Genomic DNA, 25,762 nt, shown 5'->3' on the forward strand with positions numbered 1-25,762 from the left:
GAATGCTTAATATTTCTTACAGCGCCAATGTCTGTGGACGGTGGTGACCATTTATCATTAGGTGGCCCATTTGCCAGTTCACCTACCTATATTATAAAAAAAAAGATAAATTTACCCACACTAACACGAATATTCGAATGATAATGAGCCGAGATAGCTCAGTGGTTATGTTAGTTGTAATGGTAGCAGACGTTAATCGTAATCGAAGATTGCGGGTTCAACCGTACCTTTGACGTATTTTTACATACATTGTATCAATACCTATCATAATATGTATTATAGTATTATAATATCGTTTACCCGGAAAACCATATATGTACCTATATATATAATATAATGTACCGTTATTTCTCGGAAAACAACATATTATGCGGTGATATTCAAACTTTTTTAGTGGTCCACCGCGTAAACCAGCTCATAACGTTTCATTTGCTGTTATACTATAACCATGCCTCTTACAATGCTTATTTTAATTTAAAGAACTAAGTGTAAACTGAAATTTAAAAAATTAAATAAATCACTAAATTGTAATTGATATTATAACCTAAAATTCCAAAAACATTTCATTTCAAATACCGTTTCCATGTATGTACGTGTATATCGTTGTCTCGTATAACGTTTTATTTTTAGTCCTGATAGTGGAGATTTTAATTTAAGTTCGTCGAGCGTCACTCAGTTTCCGTTAGTTAACTGAGATTAAATTTGATTAAGAGAATAATTTAAAAATAGTGCTCTTCCTTCTTTTTCCATTTTACCCTCTTAACTCTTTAACAAATACAAATGCTATACATCTAGCAGCGTGTAGTGTACCATGATGGAATAGTAGAACCTTTCCTGGGTTTGGCCATTGGCACATTTACGGTTATATAAAATTCTAGCTTCACCCCTAATACTAATGGACTATTGTCATATCAATAAAGTCAGTGTTATTTAATTTGTAGGTACGTATTGGTATAAATGGAATTAATTTTCATTAGACAAATATTTTGTTGTTTAACGTAAATAGCATTTACATTTTTGTAAGATTCTAAAACGATATAAAATAATTATTACATTGATACATCCGGCTTATATAATTATTATAATAATAAGTGCCTTTCGAAACTCTATCTAATAAATGTATATTACAACGAGTCACTTTAAATATCACATTCGTGAATACTGTTTTTGAATCCGAAAACTCAAATCGTAAACAATAATTTCTTAACTATTTTGACGTCTATGTTATATAAGTATATATATATATATATATTATATTTTTACCTTTAGATTTGAGGTAATTGTTAATTAATTACAACAAATACTGCAATTGTGTATGACAATTGCTAGTTCTGATATTATTACCTACTATTGAAAATGTATTACACGCGACCCATTTATTATGAAGCAATAATATAAACTTAATGCAATTCAGTGGAATGAGTATTCCCGAGAACGATGCGGGTCGCTGTTTCATTGAATCTGATAAATCTAGTTCTACACCAATTAACATTTTTTCACGCAAAGCGGTAAACTTACACAATATGACAATAGCGTTAACAAAGGGCCGTGTCAGGAACAATGTACTCGTGGAGCATAATGCGAGCGATAGGGAAATGAGCATGGGATTTGAACCGGAAGTAAATTATATTAATTAGAAAGTGCCGCTATCATTGGCTGGAACAAAGCACGGTTCAGTTGCTATACGGGTATACTTAGAGGAACACTTCAGATGAAACGGTTCATGGTAAATTTTGTGTGATTCCGGACATTTTTAAAGTTTGTAGCGTAATGAGGCTAAATGACATTAAGTAGCGTGTATCCGACACTGACAAATTGCTTTATAAAGGGCTTCTATAATAAAAACACGTGGGCGTTAAGAATCGACGTTCGAAGTTATGTACGACAGAATAATAGTCAGTGTCTGCAAAGAGAGAAAGCGTCATATTTATTTCAAAAGACAAGTTATACATTTCTTAAAGTCAAAGAAATTATCTGTAATTGTTGGTTCTTGAATTGTTATTTAACAAGAGGTTAAGATGACGCTTCTTGTAGAAAAAAAAATAACGAAGCAAGGTCAGTGGCATATGTATGTATGCACCAAAGGTTGGCAACGATCCATATATAAGTGCATCAGGATTCGTAAAAGGTTCGCGCTGTTTGCCGTGACCGAACATGTGACCTAAACGATTAAACTCAAACATTTTACCTTTCTCAAGTATCAATTATGCACCGATGACCTCTAAAATAAAACACGCTTTTTCCTCTTAAATACGAATTCGCAGAAAGCGGAAATTTTATTCATATAAACACCTTTGGAGTTTGTAACCTTCGTAAACAAAAAAAATGTTAGTAGGCCAAGAATTATAAGTAGTTTCATTGTATCCTTGGTTTCATTCCCTATAGGTATTCGTATAGTCTATAAATAACAAAATTGCTGCACTTCGAACGGAGGCCTGTATTACATCATTATGTAATGTTACAGCCAAGTCATGCTGGTAGTATTTGCGTTTGATTTAGATTTAGTTAGTCGCTTATATGATAATAACTTGCGACAATAGAGGAAGATACGTGAAGGTATTTCACGACAGCGGTGTGTGTGTGTGCTGTGTGAAATATTGTAAATCGTAATTTGTACATGTAGATGTTAAAAAAAATATTTAGACTAATAATAAGATAGCATATACAAAAAAAAAAATGAGTTAATTGTTCAGTGGTACCATGACTTATGTGTAAATCAATTTGTGTTTTACCATAATCTGTTTCAATTTATAATTAAAATGTTTTTAAATGGTTTATTCGGAATTATACTTTGTGACCTTTTGTTACTTATGAAAAAAAAAGAAAATTGAAATTATCTGATTGATTTTTATATTACGGTGATCATTAATATACGTTAGGTAAACAACGTTGACGCGGCTGTGTTCTAGAAAGCTTTAATGAATATTGACTGTTAGGAAATATTCAGGATTTATGCCATTATGGTTTCGAGCTTGAAAAATATGTGAAGTGACTATGATTATAATGTCGTGATAGAATTGATTAGCGGCCATGAAAGTGCTATCAAAAAGTACAGTCGTGTTTTATTGATAAAAAATAAATTAGGTCTTCTCTTAGTCAGTCATTGTAGATTATTCTTTGAAATTATTGATCCACATAATATACACAGTATTTGAAATTATTGATCCACATAATATACACTATGTAACTAAACTTATATGTATAGATTTTTATCAATAGTAAGGAATAAATAGCGAATTAAAGTTATTATTTAAATTAAAGGCAATTAACAAATGTTACAAATAAATATAAATTCCAATTATTTTTCTTTTAAAAAGGTTTTTTTTTCTTATAAAAACTTAAAAAAAACATACAATTTAATAAACACAGACATAATAATTGTTGCTATTCATTAGTAAATCTATTTCATTTGTGGGTTTTATGAGACAAAATAATCAAGTTGAAATTAATATTTAAAATGATAAGTATCGAAGTTGTAATTAGTTTTTTATATACCTATGTCGTTTTATTTTGCGAACTCAACGATAGTCCAATAACTATTGTACAATTCTGACTACAAATAAAACACGAACTTTTTTCAACTGATAGAAACTTGGAAGATGGCTGTTTAAAATTTTAATCAAGCCGCCATTAGTTGACGCTTTGGTAATCGTGATTGTAAATGGTTCCCTGGACAGTGATTGCGTATTCTCATCGTGAATTGAATTCATTTGCTTGTATATGTGTATGTTGCATTCTTTATTAACGGGCAGTTTTTTTCATATATTTTTCGCATCATTTGTTGTCATTGCTTTAGTCTAGCGTGCTGTAGTCATATAAAACGTATTTTGTGTCTGCCTTACGAATGATTTATACAGAATGTCGTGGAGTACATTAAACTAGCTGTTCCGCGCGACTACTTCCGCGTCAAATTGATTTTCCCATAGATAAAGTGAATATAATATGCCTATATCATTATCCAGATCTCAAACTAGTTCTATGTCAAATTTAATTACGATCGGTTCAGTGGGCTAGACGTGATGAGGTAAAAAATACACAGATGTTTTCTCGTTTATAATTTGAGTCTGATATGTCGTATTTAAAATACGTACTTTACACTAAAAATCACTATTTTAAGGACAAATGTGAGGTTGTATCTTACTTAATTTCAAGATGGGAGAAACAAATAGAAGTCTTCGTTAAAAATGTCCAAGTATAATACCTGCCCATTTATACAGTAATACATATATGTAAAGTATTAATACAAGAATATTACTAGCGTATATTTTAAATATTCAGTCAGTCGTAGAATCCGCTTTTAAAGTTACGTCTACATAAATTGGTTAAAGTTCGGGCACATGCGTTTATTATACGCGTATTATTTCTCGTTGATAGAGCTTTGTGCAGATTTGGATTGGTATCACAACATCACTCTTCCACTTAACAACAAATGCTCGCACATGGGATCCTACATCTTGGTACCGTTTTTAGGTGCCATGGTACTGTTTAATACAGGAAAGCAGACAGTATCGAAAATATTCTCCATTTCTAAACAACAACACAACTAACGGGCCCAAAGTTTGTGTAATAAATAATATCTAATTCATATTTTTTTATGAAATTATAAGGCATGATTCTCTTCTTATTGTATATTGACGTAATATAAGTAAGTAATTAGGATATCCGGTGGCGATTTACTGATGAAATGTTGATTATTTTGCCATTATGTCAAATCAATGTCGATAACGTCATTGATTATTATTGTATTTTAAAATATTCCAATCAAAAGATCTGATAATTTTGTAGATAGATTGTAAAATAAAAAAATATATTCATTTTTTTATTAGATCTTAGATAGGTTTTTTTAGGGATTAAGATCTTTTTGTATACGATTATATGTAATTAGTTGATTTATTTTTATTCAATTATCTTTACAAATTGCAATAGGCTATTTAAGATATATGTATGTTATTACACGAATTACCGATCGCATTGGATATTGGAACGTTGATTTAATCGCAAAATATAATTTGTATTTGAATAGGAATAAATATTGTGTTACAAATAAACTCAGCTTACAGAATGATTGAGATAAGTTTTATATTTAATTGGAATTTGTTGTGTTCAAATTAAAGCTAAGCTTTTGCTGTGTTTGTAATTCATCTATTGTTCAGCGGTAAAGGAAAACATCGTGAGGAAATGCATGTGTCTAATTTAAATGAAACCGCATTGCGCAGCGTGGTTGAATAAGCTTCAAACCTTCTCCTCAAAAGGGAGGTTTTAGCCCAGCTGTGGAAAATCTACAGAATGTTTACTTTTTTACTGTGTATCACTGTACTGTAGGTTTTTGATATAAAGTTACCGGTAATAAATAAACTCTTAACACCCTACCCGCAAAAGGATAGACAAAGTATGGGGTATTGAACCCAAGCCCGAATCAACGAGTCATCTAAACTGAAATATCAATATTCTAAGCAGTAGCTACGTGTATCTTTGTTAAGTCATAGTAGTTATATAAAAAAACAATTGTTATTTTCTCATTCGTTGAACGTAATGGATATCCGGGACTATAATGTACACTAGTGCGTAATAATTTGGCATTAGTACCTTTGGTAATAGTGAATACAGTTGTGCCTGCTAATGTAACGTCACACAATTTTTTAAAAAATGTTGCCAATACGGAACGACGTCATGAAACATCGAAATTTATTTTTATTTAAATAATTATTTACTATCAAAGAAAACTAATAAATAAATATACAGTAAAATATATATATATATAAAATGTATATAGCGGAAAATTAACAAAGTATATAGTATGCCTCGTTGGTCTAGTGATTAGAAAAAAGGTCACAGATTCCGAAGTTTTGGGCTTAAGCTCAAGCTATAGGGTTTTTATAGCATAAAACTTACTTTCGTACCTCGGAGAGTACGTAAACCCCTTGGTCCTGCGCCTGAACTCTTGCCGGCCATGTCGGATTTGCATTTGCCGCCCATCGGTTTAACTACAGGCACAAGGGGCATAACATCTTAGTACCCAAGGTTGGTGGCGTATTAGCGATGTAAGGAATGGTTAATACTTTTTACAGCGCCATTGTCTATGGTGAACCTAACATCATCAGGTGGCCCATTTATTCGTTCACGAAACTACATCATAAAAAAGTAAATATTATTGAGTGAGGGAATAGAGACTGCACCTGTGTTGGCGAACACACACTTATGCATTATAAATATGTCCTGCGGAATTGGCTAGTCTCCTTTGAAATTAGCCGCCGTGACCGAAATTTGTCAGGACGACACATCATCATTATCCGCCACGCACACATGAGTACATTGATGTGTAGCAATGTGTTCGTTGTAGTTTATGATACATTTGATCATTTAATATTGGAATTATCCGAATAAACATTACAGCAGCAGATCACGTCGCTAGTAAACACATAAATTGAACACGAATTAACTGCATTTGCGTTGTAAGAACGGACACAAAATTCACAATTTTAAGACTCAGTTGCAGTTTATTTTGCAGCGATTATGGTATGGAAATTATTAAAAGCACATTATGATTGACTTGTATTAACTCATGCATTGGATATTTTTTTTGGGTTGATTGTAAACATAATCTTTATATTCCTCGTATTATTTTTACCTACGACAGTAAATCGTTAAGTAATTGCTCATAATAACATTGGCTCAACTGCATGCTGAATGCAACCCCAATTATTGTAGTTTACCAGTCAATTATTAACGCAATGGAAACTTACTTCCTTAACAGTAAAATCGATGCCAGGAATATCCTAACATCCCCTTCCATTCGGCATGGTTCGGTGTAAGGACTATTTGCTATATAGCTTTTGGTCTTGGGTATAGAAATCCGGAGACTAGAGAAAATCCGGGTCACGGTATCTTTAAGAAAGTTATCGAACATAAACTTTGAGATAGACGACATTTGCTCACGTCACATAACACAGACAAAACGTCGTGACCGGCTTCCAGCTATATCAACGGAAAAGTTAAGTCTCTGTTTGTGTTTGTGTGTGTGTCCTTTAAAAATCTTGGAACACTTTTAAATAATCAATGTTTTCGCATAACAATAGAACTCTAGTTCGGAACTTTGCTTTCCTGTGAGCACAGATTACCCTTTCGAAAGGAGACTATATTATAGACCCTGTGCAGCTGGTTAGGTTAGTCCTTGTGAAAAAACTAGTACTGAGTTTAGTCGTTGTTATAACATGAAAAGGATTTTAATGAATGTAATTTTTTGATTATTTTAATAAAACGAAACATTAATCTACAAAGATGTTTCTAAGACACAGAAACACAAAACACATTTAAAAGTTTACTATGACGGTACATCAGTTGCGACTAACGACGAACGCTCGTAATGCACGTCTTTACGATTTGTGTATAGTTGCAGCGAGTCCTTGGAATGGTCGTAATCATAACGTGGAGATATTCAGCTATCGTGCCAATTCTGTAAACTGGACGTGAACAATATTATTTATTGATCGGTCTTAGTTTGCTGGTTATATAGGAAATTTTCAGAAAAGTATTTCTATTTCTCACTGCATTGAACCAATATATATATATAATCCTATGAAAGGATATAATCTTATGGACGTTGGGTAACGAATTGATGAAGTACATATATACTGGAAGAGGAAACATTTATATCTATTTACGCCAAGCCATCTTGCAGCTAGAAACCGGTTTGGTAGTACCTAAATATAAATATCAAATTTTATATCATAACTTTGTATTGTATCTTAATATACACAGGGTTATTGGTAATTCGACTTATTCCCGTTAGGATCTCCTAACGTATAATTATTGTTTAAATATTGAAAAATATCCAGTGTTTAATCGTTTTTATAACTCAGAAGAAAAAAATAGATTTTAATTGATACTTTTTTTTAAATAAATTTTTGAAGTTGCATTTTTGACTTATTTTGAAAAAATCTAAAAAAGGCGATAACTCAAAAATGGTTCACTTTTGCATCATGCATATGGGGGTTAAAATTATTGCAAATAGTCACCCCTATTTACCTCCTAACGGGAATACGTCGAATTACCAATAACCCTGTATATGAGTAAAATAGCTGTTCAATGTAAGCCAGTGTTTTATCTATAATTATACATATATAGTATATAATTACAACGGCATTAGTTTTGATAATGGTTGAACATCCAAGCGTACGTGTAATATGTACCTACATTTGTGACATATTTCAAGATTACTTTAGAAGATATCGAAATACCGAATATTGATTCGATAAAGATATGTCATTTGACTCGTGGGATGTTTGTAGAAGGTTTTATTAAGGGCGTCGACGATGACGTTCATGACAACCATGCTCGTAGCCATTTTGTTTTTTTTTGAAAATCGAACAATTATTTCGCGAAACAATTAACTAATAATAAAATACTAAAAAACGAACAGCTAACACATTTAACAATTCATAATATTTTAAAAAATCTGAAATATTATAAATGCGAAACTTTGGATGAATGGATGTTTGTTACGCAATCACGGCAGGACGACTGAACAGATTTTAATGAAATTTTATTCAGAGATACATAGATTAAAATTTGAAATAAATCATAGGACTTTTGTCGATACCTTTCATCAAAAACGGGAATGAAGCCGCGTCCAGAAACTAGTTAGTTATTTAATTTAATATTATATGTTAATTATTTTTGATTTTCTGTGCCGGGCATCGGATTTTAACCTTCTTAGTGATTATATTAACTATGTGCTATTTATGGTTTCTAAACAATATATGATTACTAGTGTTACTGTATAATTATAATATTTACTGACTTATGTAATTATAATAAGTATTTTTTTCTATATATAATTAAAATGTGTATATGTATGTTTTGCTTTTGTATTGGTAATTTTTATATGCTTTAGTATTTAAATAGTGCAAAGATTTTTATTTTTAAAACCTTAGGTCCTGAGATAAGCTAATAAAAAAAAACTAAACGTTAATTATTTAATCATTTTAAATATTGCTATAAAAAAAAACTGTGTAGCTTTTTTTGTTTGGGTGTAATAGCGAAAATAATTACCAGTTCGATTTAAAAATATATCAATTTGCATTAGTAGCATTAAATAGTTCTTTTGTTGAGAAAGGTTATAAAAGTTCACGAGGCTTTGGAGAGGACCATAAGCGTCAAGGATTCTGGTATATATTGGCGTGTAACATATGCATTTGATTATATATTGGCTTATTTATTTATTGGCAATCCCGGGACCAGGGTTCCTTTAATCTTTTCTAACTTCCTAAATCATATATTATCTATCGCAATCTAACGTTATTTATAATTACGATGATTTGACAAATAAGAAAAATATTTCCAATGACTTTTTATATCTTATTCTCACCACCGAAACAAATCATCATCATCCGAAAGAAATAATTTCGTTTCTACTGTAATTATTGTTCACTCGAGGTAATTCGTGTGCGACATGTATTATGTAAATAGTGTACATGAAATAGACATGTATAATCCAAATTTAATGCTGGTGAAACCACGTGACAGAGTTAGTACGTAACTAGATAATGAATTAAAAAAAAATTAAACCACCATTATTTATTGTTTTTTACTTTTTTTATCTTTGCCCCTTTTGATATGCCTTCATTTTGTATTAAAAATAATATATTACACTTTTTCACGCTATAAATTTTGATAAATATATGACATTCTTATCACGATTAATGTTATCTAAAAGAAAATTGTTTGATGAAAAATTTACTTTACAATCTCTTTCATTTTTAGCGCACTGTCGTCACAATGTTTACAATATTATGCTAGGTTTATAAATAAAGACAGATAACTAGCTACTATTAGAATAACTCTGTTTATACGAGGCTAGTAACATTTTAAAGGTTATACGCGGTGCCTTTATGTCGGCTGTGAAATAAAACTTATATTATACAACAATTGTATGTTTAAAATAAATTTAATTTTATATTTTTTCAATAATAATATATAAATATACATATATCAATAAAGGGCATTAATTAATGTAAATGCTAATGTTTGTTTTTTCGGTCATTGTCGGAAATGGCTAGATGTGATGGAAAACTCGTCATGTTGAAAGTTGATTTTGGTCAACTGAAAGAAATGATTTAGAAACTTGATTCGATATACAACTTGTAGCAGCTACTAAATAAATTAATACAGAAGCGGTACTATAATTCAATGAGGTCGCTAATTCCTTTTATGAATATCTATGTAACACTATTGGGAATTTCAATGCTGCTTCACAATCGAGCCCTTAGAGACGTTGCACTCTGAAGCAACCTTCGCTTTCCATAACACGCTCTTGGATTAGCCATATTTGTTATGGATTGCGAGAAAACGTTCATTATATCACTTTGACGCCTTTTATAAACAAATACGTGTGTGCGTGCAATAAAAAAACTTAGTATGATGAAGTAGTACTTAATTGTATCTGGAAAAATAATATGTATACAATGACAGGCTACGACGGCATGTGATAATAATTATTTATTAATGAATGGAAAATCGGTCTAGATGTTTTGCCATCGTTCCATGCAAATATAGGAGTAATTGCATTTACGGGGAGGGAATGATTAAAATTTTCCTAAGCTTAAAATACATATATGTTATTATATATTAATATGACTATCTTTTCCACGCCGTAGTACATATTCAGAAACTCTTCTTTAAAGAGATTTTCAGGCCAAATGTAGGACTATGCGATATATTGCAGGGGGTAATATAGTGTAAAAGTATGTGTGTACACGGTCGGAGAAATATAGGATCCAAAGATTTTACGTAATTTCCGAGGCGTGAGTCTGTAATATAATAAATTTCAATTTCCTAACACCGACAGGCTAAATAAGACATCTCAATAACAATTATTGGCTTCAGGATCTGAAGAACTATAAGCTAAGCTAGACCACCACGGGAGACTGATTACGTGATATAGTTGTAATATTATGTATTACCTAAATTTACATGAAAAATATTCCTATATGGTCATACATTACAGCTTTACGAAACAGTGTTCAGTTAAATATTGCTTTCCTTGTTTCTGATGTAATTGATTGGACATTTGACAGAAGAAATCACAACACTGTCTAACCAATCAACCTTTATGGTTAAAGCCCGATTTTTATTTGCAATTTTATAGATTGGCATTCATATGTAAAATCAAGAATTATAAAATATTTAATGTGTGTATCGTATCTAGAGACGATAGGGAGGTCAAAAGAGATCTTATCAACACACAGTAACATCATTCGTGTCGGCCTGTTAATAAATCGTCATAATTTTCAAGTCTAGTAAACCCTGGGCAATGAGCAATAGACACAAATGGCAATGAAATAATAGATCTTTTCCCTCTGGGCGGCGCGCCCGTCAGACGGGAATATTGTAATATACTTTGAAACATGCTACTTGGAAAAGTAATAAATATAGAGGAAACGCCCCTAATGGTGACTTCAACACGCTTACTTTGTTATTATCAAAGTACTTTTCAAGGTTGTATAGTTTTAGTTTTAATTTTCGTAATTTTTTAAATTCAAAGTGCTCAATGTTTAGGGCGATATTAATTCTATCGTTCTCACTGTTCCCTTGTGTGGCGTTATATTTTTCTCGTCATGAAACATTCAACTTAGTAGTTTCAATATTTGTAGCTGCATATCTTATAATATATAGTTAGTTATGAAAAGACGATCGGGATGGTTGTCGAGACAGCCAATAATTTTATTTTAAGTTGCAGATTATTTAAATCTTTGTAGACATCCAATATGTGTAAAGTCAATTCTGCTACTGCATGTACATTTTTACCACTACATTTTTCTAACTCAATGAGGTATATAGGTGCTTATAGACCATTTTTTATGCTTTTCGAGTGAAACATGCATTTCATGTTTTCTGGGCTGGTTTGTGATTATTCGTCATTTCGTAATAAAGAATGGCTCTATTAAAAGCGGTCGTCTTCGTTCTCCGACGAGGAACTGGTACTGAATGTCACGAACTAATTCAACACGCACAGTTTGTATGATACCAAGGTTAAAATAAAACATTTTGAATGAATCTAATTAAACGGTTTTCATGCCTATCTTACGACATAAGATATATGTACATACATCTTGCCATTTTTATTTGAATTAACACGAATAATAACTACTGGTTCCGGTTTCGCACGGGTTCACATAAAAAGTTTATACGTCGTAATACATCTAATATATTAATAGCGTAAGCCGATTTTTGTCCCAGTGATTATGGGACGATAGCTGCACATAAAAAAAACGGTTATGGTCTTATTTTGAAGAGCTCCAGCCTGAGATGTACAGAAAATTAAAGAAGATTCTTGATTGCTATTTAATAAATTGATACGATTAAACAAAAAATAATTTTAGAGGGCGGAAAGAAATTACTGGCAGGGTAGAGAGCGGCGCTAAGGCTGTAATAAAAAAAAAAACAAATGTATAGCATGCGAAAAGATTTCGTCAGTTTACAATGAAATTAAATCAAAACAAAACCTATCATAGGTTTCGAAATTTATAAAAATCTGTTGAATAAACGCGAAGTTTCGCGTGCGACCCACTAGTATAACATTATCGGTTTACGCGGTGCACGCCAATGAAGCTCTCAAACGGCTTGGTTTTTTTTTCGACATCTTTAACCCGTCCATTAGTGAAAACCGCATGAAAATCTGTTTCATAGTTTTTGAGTAAACGCTATCAGACAGAAAGACACGGTATAAAATAATCAATTACATAGTAAAACTCACCAGAAATATTTTGTGATTGAGTTGTTCACAATAAATTTTCGTTAAGCAAGTTTGCCTAAATACCTATATTTTTTGAATTTATAATTACAGTAGAATATCTGGAAAGACATTCGACGTTCACGCATCACTTGCGTCCTTGTGCATTGACAAAGGTTCCACGTTAACGATTCAATGTTATTGTTTGATAGCGTCTTGTTCAGTTCTTCGTAAATACATATTATTTATGTTTGCTTAAAATAAAAGTCATGTTCGCACATATGATCATTACTGAGCAAATACTTACTTAACTAGAGCTTTGCAATAAAGAGATTATGATTTATTTAGTTTTTTTTCTCCACAGCTTTAACCTTTTTTGTGTTATGTATAACTTTTATGACGTCATACTATTTCGTAACTTTGTAATACTATAATTGAGTCTTTGTAATACTAGAATTCTTCCAACGATGCTTACACAGAAAATCGACGTTATCAAATGAATACCAAATTATTTAAAAAAATCCTCTTGGCACTTTAGTGTGGAATTTGTCAGCCCAAGGGCTCAAAGTGCTTTAGAAAAAAAGTAAATTGATGAAACCATTTAGAGAAATGATTCTAATTTTAGTGAGGTTTCGCGTGTATATAATTGCATTTTGTAATCTTGGAGGTAACATAGTATTATGATTGTCAAAACAATGGGCAGCAAAACATTGGAAGAGCGTTGGAAATACCAAGCCACTCACGCGCAATGTAATTATCTGAGTTTTTTGGTCATCTCGACGAATAATAGGACCGAATGTTAGTCCCACATCACGCGTTCGCGGTCTGCCGTCGACGGTAATTGTATACCGAGAATTGAGAAGGTAAAATGTGGGGGTTACGCTCCACGGGTCCGGATGACTCGGTAATTTTTTATAAAAAAAATCTGTAATGTCTCGCTCAAATAGCGTAGGTTAGAAAGAATAGGGCTATCTAAAGTACTTGTGGATATTTTTTGTTCGTTTTAAATTTTATGGGTTCGTTACATAAATTACAGCGCGTCATCTCGTAGGAGTACGATGTATAAAAAATGTATCAAATTATTATTGAACTGGATCGTAATATTCGACTGAGTATTATGTTGCGTGTATTGATTTAGGAGGACGAAGATAATTTGTTCTTTTCTGAATAATTCTTAGGTACCCGAAGGATAAGATTGTAGCCTGGTAATATATCCCGCTGTGGTTTCTATACCATAGAGGAGAACATAGATCTTTTTCTACCACGCTGCTCCAATACGGGCTAGTTACAAATGTAGCAGATTCTTAAAACATGCCGGTTTTTTCACGATGTCTTCCCTAACCGAGCGTGAAATAAAATATATATAAATAAATTAAGCATATAAAAGCTCAACGGTGCATGCTTGGGCTTAGATTCATAATCCCCGGTTAAGATGTACATGTTTTAGCCGTATCGGGAACCTAAATATATCAAAATCATATTATTCTGTAACACCGAAGGTACTACTGGACAATGGTATTTGAGATATGCGTGTTTGTAGTTTTAATCTCACGATGTGTATATAATAAAAGCAAATAATTGCACTGAACGTTTTATCATGACGTATCTAAAAGTTTATCTAACGCATACAGAGAGATAAGATACTTTTTAACATTATTTCAGTAGTCACCTGTGTTAACCGCTTCTTGATGAAAACATTGCCGGATTTATGTTATTATTTAATTTGAATGATATAAAGCCATCATTAATAAATACTATCTAAAGATGAATTACGTTAACAAATGTGTTTTACGCGAAATAAATAATAGGTTATTAATATCCTTTGAAAATATTGAATTACAAGTTTATTTATGTAGGAAGCACTTAATAAACAGTTTTGCAAACTATAAAACGTACGAAGGTCTTTTCAAATTATTATTGTTTAACGGATGACAAAAGTGCATATAAAAACTATAATTAGCAACATTATAATATAATGTCAAGATTGTGCTTATTTACTAGAACCACCGAATTATTTAAAATGTAATTTAAATATTTCCGTCGTATTTTTTCGTATTGGTAATGTTTTCTGATGTGATTTATTATTTGAATACGAGTAGATAAAATCTCTTTATTGTAGTAATGACTTAAAATAAATATGAGAATGTTATCGACACAATAGAACCTCTTTCAAATGGAAGTGGCATTTTTGAAAATCGAATATGATAAGTTTCCCGCACCGTTCAATCTCTACCGTGTCTTCTCCATCGCACGTGGCATTGGGGAAATAATCTGAGCCTTTTTGGCACATATAAAAGCCATAAAAAAAGATAAGTTTCGTTATTATAATCTATTTATTACAAAACTAGCAACCCTCGTCCACCTTGCACGGGTATCACTGACATGGTAATACAGTGTTGCTCACTTTAAAATAAATGCACCGTACTTTACTTTTGTAGTTTTTAAAGTTTGTACGTATGGATGTTTGTTACTCTTTCACACAAAACTACTGAATGAATTTAATGAAACTTTACAATAATATAGCTTATACATCAGAATAACACATAGGTATAAGTTTTAAAGATATTGTGTGTATAATATTTGACATCCAACACCTAAAACACGAGCGAAGCCGCGGACGTTTACTAGACTTAATGAATAAAAAAAATATCTATGTATTATAGTCTCAAATTCCCAACAGTTCTTTATTCCAGCATATAATGTCAGGCAGGTGTTTGTTGTTATAATTGAATGTTAATATTTCGATTGTAAAAAGCGTATCGAAGAACTTTACGAGATAATTTAATTCGTTTTTGCCGTTGACGTCAGCGATTCAATTGTAACTGGTTCCTTCTCTTGCGCCAAGGTAATGTTCAGGTTAAGGATATTTCAATAAGATTTCTACATTTAAATAGTATCGTAAAATAACATGCACATAATTTATTTTCGAAATTTGAAAAAACACGTGATAGTTAATAAAATTAAAATGTTTTTATTTGTTTATAGCTATACATACTTATTTAAGTAATAAGGAAAATATCGTATGATGTTAACGATTTCGGAAAATATACATAAAATATTTTCCTATACTAAGAAATAATATATGCATTACTCATTATATCTGTGGAATATTTCTTATTTCCTAAAATATACTAATAAGGCTGTTTAAGACCATTTCCGCTGCTGACTAAGAAAAAATTCCGATTAATCAAGATTTATTCTGCCATCGGACACTTAATTGTGGCATTAGATTTCAACAAGCTTTCCTGAACTTGACGTGACGCATACATACAGGTAAAATGTAAAAATATAAGATTATGAATAAGGCTTAAAGTTTTAATACGAAACTGTTTCTATTAAAAACCACGATGTGGAGCCGCGTGGTGGAATTAGCTCTAAATCTTTTATGATAAGGTAGGTGGACGAGCAAAAAGGACATCTAATGGTAAGTGGTCTGTAAAAAATTTTAACCGTTCCTTACATTGCCAATACGCCGCCCACCTTGGGAATTAAGATGTTATATCCCTTGTGCATGTAGTTAAACTGGCTTACTCATGCTTCAAACCGGAACACAATACAACAGTACTGAATACTGATGTTTGGCGATAGAACATCTGACGAGTGGATACCTATCCAGACGGGCTTGCACAAATCCCTACCACCAATAGTAATCACTAATCAGTGACATTTACAGGCCCATATTTTACTTTACATCATAAAATACAGAAATCTTGTTAAAGTAATATAATAAGACCTTGCAACTATATATATATATCTATGTTATGTAACTATATAGTAATCTATCGTTCTACACTCTCTATCATTCGTCATTTTGCATGCTAAATTACATGTAAAAACCCTCTGATCACATTTGGACTTCATTGTCATATAAATCGTCTAATAGGTAGAAGATATTGTAACATGAGGAGAGTCTACAAAAAAATAAATCTGTATTTTTTTGAAAATATTTTTATACACGTCATGAAATTTTCGTGCGTTTTAGTGGCCGTACTACATTCAAATTAAACGGCTAAGATATGTTTTAAGTATAAATTAAACAAATCAGACAAAAGATTAAGTATTTTAATAATGAATTGCGTGATACGGCCCAATGGTTAGAACAAGCGAATATTTGATAAAATCAATATTAGCCATTGTGAGGAAAATCTGCCATCTGCCAATATGCGTATGCAATTTCTCTTCAAAAAGGAAGGTCATTTACAGGCTGGTACTTTTAATATATGTTTTTTTATTTTTTATTTATCATGTTCATCTTGGACTAGATTTCTAAAAATACATTCAAGATATTTGTTTTAAGTATTATGTGCAAAATATCTATGATATAAAACGCTGAGATAATACCACCTACAAATAATACGATTTAAATAATATAACATCACATTTTCCGTGAACCACACACCTGAGGCAATTTACTATGATTTGTCTTGCAAGTACATGCGGTTAGTCATTTATTGCAGAAAATTTGTTGCAGGAAATATTACGACGGAAAATTGTATTCAGGTTCAATAGTTCTTGATACTTTATTACAATGATTTTTATGTACGTTATAAAAGTGTACATAGAGTACCTATCAGTAACGATTGTATGCATAAAATATATACATTGGTTAAATATATCAAATCAAATCAAATCAAAATATAGTTAATTCGAAAAAACTTTTTAACATCATTTTACATGATTAAATTATTGTTAAAGTTACTACCGATTCGAAATGTTAAAGATTCTACTGAGAAAAGTCGACATAAACTCATTAGTTACTCTCTTTTGACAGTTATTTTTTTCACTAATCAGAAACTACCAATCAAATCAATTATGAGATACCATAGATTATTATGTTTATTATTTTATTATTATTTATATATTATTTTTATTATTATTTATATATTATTTTTATTATTATTTAATATCTAGAACTAATGATGTCATGTTAAATCGAAGCCAATGTTTTTTATCCGTACTCCTGCTGCCATTGAAATGGGCTATACGCCTTTTGTGAATGCAATTAGCTATTGATTTATTTCTAAAATGTTCATTATATAGAAGATTCCTAATAATCTGATTGTATTTGTACATTTAAATGTTATTACTGTCATTGCAATAACATTTAAAGTACAAATAGCAATGTTTGACGTAATATGCTTTGCGTGTGTATCTATACTGTAGACTGTAGTACTTAAGCAATTTTGGAATATAGTAAAGTTTTTATTGTATTTTTTTTTAATTCATCATTATTTTGCATAAATCGATTGTATCGATGTAATTAATACAATAAAGCGATTTTATTATTTATATGGCATTAGAGAATAGATAAAAGCAAGATTTTTCTGTGTTCCTGTGACTTACTTGGGTGTATTATGAGATTGATGCCGAGTAATCCATCTCAGGAGAGGACATATCAATTTCATGTCCAATTATATAATAAAACAGGGAAATGGTGCTAGCATTCATGCCACTATTCGACGCAGGCATGATTTATACGGTCAGGATTTTTAATTTTAGTCTGAATATAGTTCTCAGTGTAAATAACGGAATTTCGACTTAGGAAAAGGTTCTCAATTCTTCTATATTTATGTAGGCTTGAGTATAACTTAGTAAAGAACCGATTATAATAACTCTTTTTGCGCTGGTCTCAGTATAGCTTTAAAGAGGTGCTGCTGAGGTGAGGTGAGGTATTGGACTTTGTTAAAAGTATTTTTTAACCGGTATTAATTGAATATAACTATTGGCAATACCAATAAATTTGAAAACGTTAGTAAACGTGCTACGTATGTAATTTCAATAAAACTAAATTTTATTTGTACAATTAATTATTTTCACGGTGAATTCTAGTTATTTATTTAAAAATGTAACGCATTTTCCCTCTGCTATTTCTTCATGAATGCAGATACGTTCAAGGTAAAAACGTTAATAATGGAGGCTATATATCGCCGGATATCCGGTCCGCATTTCCATATCGCTTTCTGGGCGGCGCCCTGCCCTGCCATGAGCTAATGGTTTAATTTATTACAAGTAATTTCTTCATTTGTTTTTTTTTTTAATTCAGACAAAGGTTGTAATTTTACTGTTAAGGCGGAATTAAACATTACGAAAGTTTTGAAATTTATTTTATTCGTATATAAGGTTAATTTTTAATATGGTTTATCATTAGCTGTCTACACTAATTGCTTTTTGAAATATTTAGGGCGCTTTAAGGTGATGTAGTCTATTATAATCATGTCGAATGGATGTATGTATGTCTATTACTTTACAGCACCTACCACGTTTCGGAAGTTATGGCTAATAAGCCATAACTCTGCGTCTGATACTACAATATTATAGCATTTTATGTAATATTTTCTAGTGGTGTACAATAAAGTATACATAAATTAGTAATTTAATGATATTTACATAATTTCAATGACTTTGTTATTCTCAAAGACATACATTGTCTTGAGTCATCTGTCTAGAAAATATTATACTAGAAAGTGAGTGATTTAACGCAAGTACTCTATTCGGCCAATTTAATAGTCCGATGGCATGGTCATTTGTAAGTGGGAGGTACGGAAGGGTGAACAGTACCAATTTTCTAACTCGGGAAATTTCCATCAGAAAAAAACATAGCTTTTATTATCGTTGGATTTGTAGTAGCATACGCAAACCACGAGATCAATGATACATTTTTATTACAATAAATAACAGCTTAACGCTGCATAATGAAAGATCAATTATTTTGTATAATAATTAGAAATAAGTGTTAATTATGTGTTATTATGATAAAGTATAAACACTCGTGGTAATTAATAATAACGAAGCTGAAGCTATGATTACTCTTAAATGTTTGCAGACTGTTTTAAACATGATTGTTGAAATTTCTGGCTTCACCCATAATTGTTTTTTAGAAGGTAATAAGTTAATTCAATGAGGCGATGCACTGATATGGCCCGGTGGTTAAAACACGTGAATCTTAAATAATGAAGTTCAAACTTAGGTAAGCACCACTGAATTTTCAAGTGCTTGTTTTGTCTTTAATCTATCTCGTGTTCAGCGATAAAGTGAGGAAACCTTCATGTGTAGCATGTTATTCCACCCCTTAGGAGCGGCGCAGTGTTACCCAGCGGTGGACATTTATAAGCTGACACTTTTTTATTTATTCTAAAGTTATACATTACATTTGTCTTCTTTTCTCGCATGGCAAATTAATGATGAAAGAAAGAGATAAATAAGCAAATCGGTGTTTAACGAAACACCCGCTTAACAACGTTTAAGTGTAAGGCCGTTTGTATTTTATCTAGACATTTATTTGTTGATATTAAAAATAAATGTGTCACTTTAATGTTAAAGATTACTGTTACAAATATACCGTTTAATATATATTTAATACAAAAGATAACTTATCAAGATATTTTAAGTGTCATAAGTAGTTATTAAAGTGAGTTTTGACATATATTTTCAAGGCAAACCGTCTCTACGGTTTTTAATACCGTCCGTCTTGTTAAGCGAATATTTACGTTGGGATTTATCGCACTTTCAGAATGTAAGTTAATAGATAACGAAAACTCAATGAATTTGCTTAAATGACATTATCTATGTTTTTACAGCGTTCTCGTAATGGCTATCTGAGTCTTATGTTCAGATACCCAATAAGAGGTTATTGGTTTTTCCGTTACGATATTCTCAGTAGGAGTTTTGATTTCGTTGTTGGTCCTTCGTCGGAACCCTCACAGTCCCATCGGATTATGAGAGTGTGGGTAAGAAAAGTGCAAATGTGTATACGCACACACTTTCGCACTGTAATGTTTCATGTGCAGTTGGCCATCCGTTTAGAATCAAATCCTTAAGGAGAACATCATCTACATATTTTATAGTAATCAAAAAAAAAATTTGGGGAGAAAAATTCCATTTTCAGAACTTTACCAATTCTGTTTCCTGAGTTTTTAGCAGGTAAAATACGCGTATGTAACCTTCAAAATCTGTTTGTATCATAATTGTAGGTGATAATAACATGACATAATATTACGTATTTGGCAAAGACAAAATATAACACGATAAATAAAAAAAGGAAAATCCTTTCCACTTGACATCCTTGTACTAAAAAAAATTACAAATTTTATAAAATTAAAAAACGTAAAATAGCATTCAGAATTAGTAAATATTATTATGTATGTTTGTGAGTTACATTTGCCTCACATATCTAGGAAACTTCTTGGGAGTTTTCAGACCAATGTCGTTTGTTGCTTATTATCATATTGAGCAATTGTGTCCAAGTAGACCAAATTAATTCAAAGGCTATTAAATTAGATGTATATAAGATATTATAAGAAGATTAATGGTTAGGTAGCACATGGCTTCACAAATATCTGATAGGGTGATTATAGCGGGTTCTAGTCGATTTTAGTTGAACAACTGCTATATTGTATGCTATTGAACATCCCGAATTAAACATCAATTAAATAAAATCAATCATCAATTCCATAAAAGTTTTCAATTCTGGGATTTTTTGTTGAAAGCTATTCGACCGTATACATTATTACTTCAACATTTTTTATTATTATTATAACAAATATTCATTAATACTTTTTTAAGAAGTGATAAGTATCAATATAATATTATAGCTTGCATTTATGCGGATATCTAATCTTCCATCATAAATTTATTTCTGAAGCAAATAACTTAAAATTTATCTAATCTGCATTTGTATATTTATTTTAAGCAAACTTAATTCCCGGCGTGCGTTATAATGCCTCTTTATATTTTCTTGAGAACAATTATCCGATGCCATAAACCTTAAAGCTCGTGCCAACTGCTAACAACAGTTGTTGGCAACACAACTTCAAACAAATAGAATACGAAGAAAGAAATCGAATAAAATATTATTAGCATTATATTATACGTACATAAGATTTTGTTTTTAAATTCTTTGTCCCATTTGCAGTTGAAGCACTTGGTGTAATAGTACCATTATTTTCTTCATGAAACATAAAACACAATGTTTTAGTGGCTCCACTGGTGACAGGAGATCTGGTTCATTTTTCAACGAATTGAGATTTAACGGGGAAAATACTGATAGTATAGATACTATACGCGGTCATGATTTGTACAGTAATTATTTGCAATATTGATTTGTATATTAAGTACGAAGATCTTCGATGTGAATAATTCTTATGTTGATGAATGAAATCAACAGTTTAACGTGTTGTATAATCATGGAATAATCATGGCATAATCATGAACAATCATGGAAACATATAACGTATGTTTCCATTAAGCAACTAACTGAAAAAATAAATAAAGAGACATCCACTTCTGAAATACTTTTACTTACAGGTAGGTACATAATGGTATCGAATTGTAGCGAGGTCGTATTTGAATATTAATATATTAAAAAATATGTACATTAAGATCATTATCGAGAAAGAGGTTTATCATATGTAGGTAAGGTCGGTACACATATATTGTAGAGATCTTTGAATGGATAAAATGACAGTTAATCATCGAATAAGTATTACGAATAGTTCCAGTAGATTATGAACTTCATTTTTGTTCGGCATTGGATACTATTTTAAAAATGTGACAACCCATCTTAAAACGAACGTTATATTTTTATATACCATTAAGTATGAACTGACGCTCACCTCAATTTTTATATTGTTTTTCTCATTGAATTGTTTTTTGCGAATCCTTTGACAAATAAAGTTCTAAAAGTATGCATATTGCCTTTTTTTTTGTACAGTACATACATAACTAAAATATAAATATAATTATTATTAAATTAACCCATTTACTATATTACGTTTTTATAAGAGATCTTTTAACTAAAGATAAGTTAGGGAATAGTAGTTTTACGTGTGCAAAAGTAAAAGCCTATATTGTCTAATTGAATAAAGTATTACATATGAATTTTCGTTATAAAATATTCATATATAATTTTCAGATTTTCGCGAGCCGAGGGAGCTTTTGTAACATTAATCAAAGTTATTTTTAAAAACGAATTTGACTTTTTTTTTTTAATATTTTTTATAGGGGGCAAACGAGCAGGAGGCTCACCTGATGGAAAATGATTACAACCGCCCATGGACATCTGCAACACCAGGGGGGTTGAAAGTGCGCTCTTTTCTTGAAGGTTACCAAGTCGTATCGGTTCGGAAAAACCGCCGGCGAAAGTTGTTTCCATAGAGTGGTTGTGCGAGGCAGAAAATGCCTTAAAAATCGCGCTGGTGTGGATTTTCGGACATCTAGGTGGTGCGGGTGAAATTTAGAATTTTGACGAGATGTCCGAAGGTGAAATTCAGCTGCCGGGATTAATCTAAACAGTTCCTCGGAACATTCCCCGTGGAAAATTCGGTAGAAGATGCAGAGTGATCCAACATCTCTACGTAGAGCCAAAGGATCGGGCAGATCAAAAAGGGCTTGATCATCGATAGTTCGAGCTGCTCTTCGTTGGATACGGTCAAATGGAAGGAGCTGGTACTGGGGTCACTAATCAGTTGGCACTTCTCTAGATACCGCAGGAGCTGGCAGTTTATAATGGACTCCATTACCTTGGAGAACAAGGGGGTGATGGCTATAGGCCTATAATTGGACGGGTCTGATCGGTTACCCCCTTTAGGAATCGGATGCACCAAAGCAGTCTTCCAGGAGATCGGGACGACGCCTAATGCGTAGGATTGTCGGAAAAGACGCGTTAAGACCGGTGCCAACTCGGGAGTACATGTCCGTAGCACGATTGGAGGGATACCATCGGGTCCACTCTACATATGAATGTCCAAGGAAAGAACTGCTTTACGAACTGCACTTTGCCGGAATTTAACCTCCGGCATCGTGGTACGAGTATCACATCGTGGGATTGTTGGTGGTGAATTTCCTTGGTCATCCAGAGTCGAATTCGACGCGAAGAGAGAGCCTAAAAGATCATCTTTCTCCTTCGCGGTATGGGCCAATGACTTACCGTCCTTGTGCAGAGATGGGAAGGAAGGCTGACAGAAATTCCCTAAAACAGCCTTAGCGAGAGACCAGAACGCACGTGTTCCTGAAGGAAGGCGCACCAGTCTCTCGCCAATTCTGCCAATGTACTCCGTCTTCGCCTTAGCAATCACGTTTTTGAAGGACCTAGAGGCAGAGTTATATGTCTTTCTGAATGCGCTGGTCTTTACATCACGAGACGCCGATGCGTTAGCCCAGTTATGGTAACGTTCCCATTTTCGGCGTGAGGCCGTTTTGCAGAAACGATCAAACCAGGGCTGGGACTTGCCACCGATAGGCACCGCAGAATATGGAATGAATAGTTCCATAACCTGAAGCACCACATCGGCAACAGAGTCAGCAATAACGCTCGGATCATCCGGCGAGAAACAAACCTACCATGGGTAGGATGCAAAGAAGGACCGCATGGCATTTGTTCGTGTATAATGTCAATCTCAATTAAAATTTTATCAATATCCGTTTAGCATTTAGTCGCTGTATATAATTGAGTATTATTTTGATTTAAGATAATTCAAAATATTAGGTATGTTACATTTTAATACTCGTTCGTGCACAATGCCTTTGTCTCGAATTTCAATTAGTTAATGAGCGAATGCTAGCAATGAAGCATCGTTGCAATAAATTACTGCTGAAGATGGAATTATTATTTAATTATATGGTATGTTAGAGTTAGCGTGTGAGCCGATTCGTTCCAGCGGTAATATGACGTTAACATATTCTGCGAGCATTGTGCCACCGTCACATATGTCACGTCACACGATTATGGTGTGCTGTGTGCTGCGGTCGACTCGATGTTCTATACATTATCATTGTTATGCCACTGACTTTGCCACACACACAGATAAAACGATGTTATTAGTAAATAAGGAATAAATATTGTTTAAATTCATCAATGAAAATTTATATTAAATATTTAAATTCGTGTCTCGTTTTTTGCGTCTATGCTCTTTTTGAGTTTTATTTTTTCTCATTTACATCCTCCGCTATCAAGGATTTCGCGGATTACCTACATTTATCTTTCTATTCCATCTTTCGGTCAGTTTGATGTTGTTATTATTTGCATATTTTCCTTCGAAAATTTAAATTATGCAATTCACGAAAGCCTTCCTACTATTATTAAAAAAAAACAATGGACTGTTAATTTTGCCTTTTATATTTGTTTTTTCATCAATCAGTTGTGGATTACAATTTCGAAATTAGCTAGGCGTTAAACTATCGAGCATGGGATTAACTGAGGTGGCCGCCGTTTTAATAATATGTTACACATTAGTTATATTTAACTGCATTTTTGTGTTTCTAATAAACGCTTGTGTATTTCAAGCATTTGTTATTTTATAATTTAAGTTTTATTAAATGACAATCGGCTATTTGGTTAAACATTTAGTCAGAGTGTTTGTCGCAGATATTAATAAGTAGTATTTTTTGTATACAATTATTTTATTACCCAAAAATAAATATGACCCACGTATTACTGAAAAGTAAATACTAGTTCTTGCAAATGTGGCCGTAATATACTTATGAATACAGATATCAAGAACAAATTTATTTATTTGTTGTTATATTAACACCTGACGTATCTGATGTATCTCCTGATAAGACCGTATGTTTTCAGATAAAAAGAAACGTCTATAGTGTTTATTTTAGAAACAATAAATACTTAATCTATATATAGAGCAAGTGAGGACAGTTTACGAAATAGAAAAAAAAGGTTTTTTTTTACTATTTATACAGTTCATGATAACAACCTTTTAAAACATAAATGATCTTTACTATCTACATAATCTATTTTGTATTGATGATCTTTGTTGATGAAATTTGGAAAAAAATTATCGAAGTTTTATTTTTATAGCCGCTATGAGTTTCTACAAAAAAGCTACTCGAACATATAATTTTCATTTTATTTAAAGCGTTTATAAAAATACTATGTCGAATGGAAAGAACCCTAAATACGGTTTGTCAAATTGTCCGGATAACTTGTCCCATTAGCAAGTTTGATTTGGAAGTATTCGTTTAACACTATTCTGTGAATAGATGTTTGTTGACAACACGCATAGACCCCAATTATATTGCCTG

General features: G+C 32.0%; 1 protein-coding gene across 1 annotated transcript in view; it reads right to left on the reverse strand.

The window, feature by feature from the left end:
• The window catches only part of LOC113392672 (aquaporin AQPAe.a), a 36,601-nt gene that overhangs the window by 10,130 nt on the left and 709 nt on the right, over positions 1-25,762 (reverse strand). The gene's annotated exons all lie outside the window — the stretch shown is intronic.

The sequence above is a fragment of the Vanessa tameamea genome, chromosome 5, assembly GCF_037043105.1.
Source record: "Vanessa tameamea isolate UH-Manoa-2023 chromosome 5, ilVanTame1 primary haplotype, whole genome shotgun sequence".
Classification (NCBI taxonomy): domain Eukaryota; kingdom Metazoa; phylum Arthropoda; class Insecta; order Lepidoptera; family Nymphalidae; genus Vanessa; species Vanessa tameamea.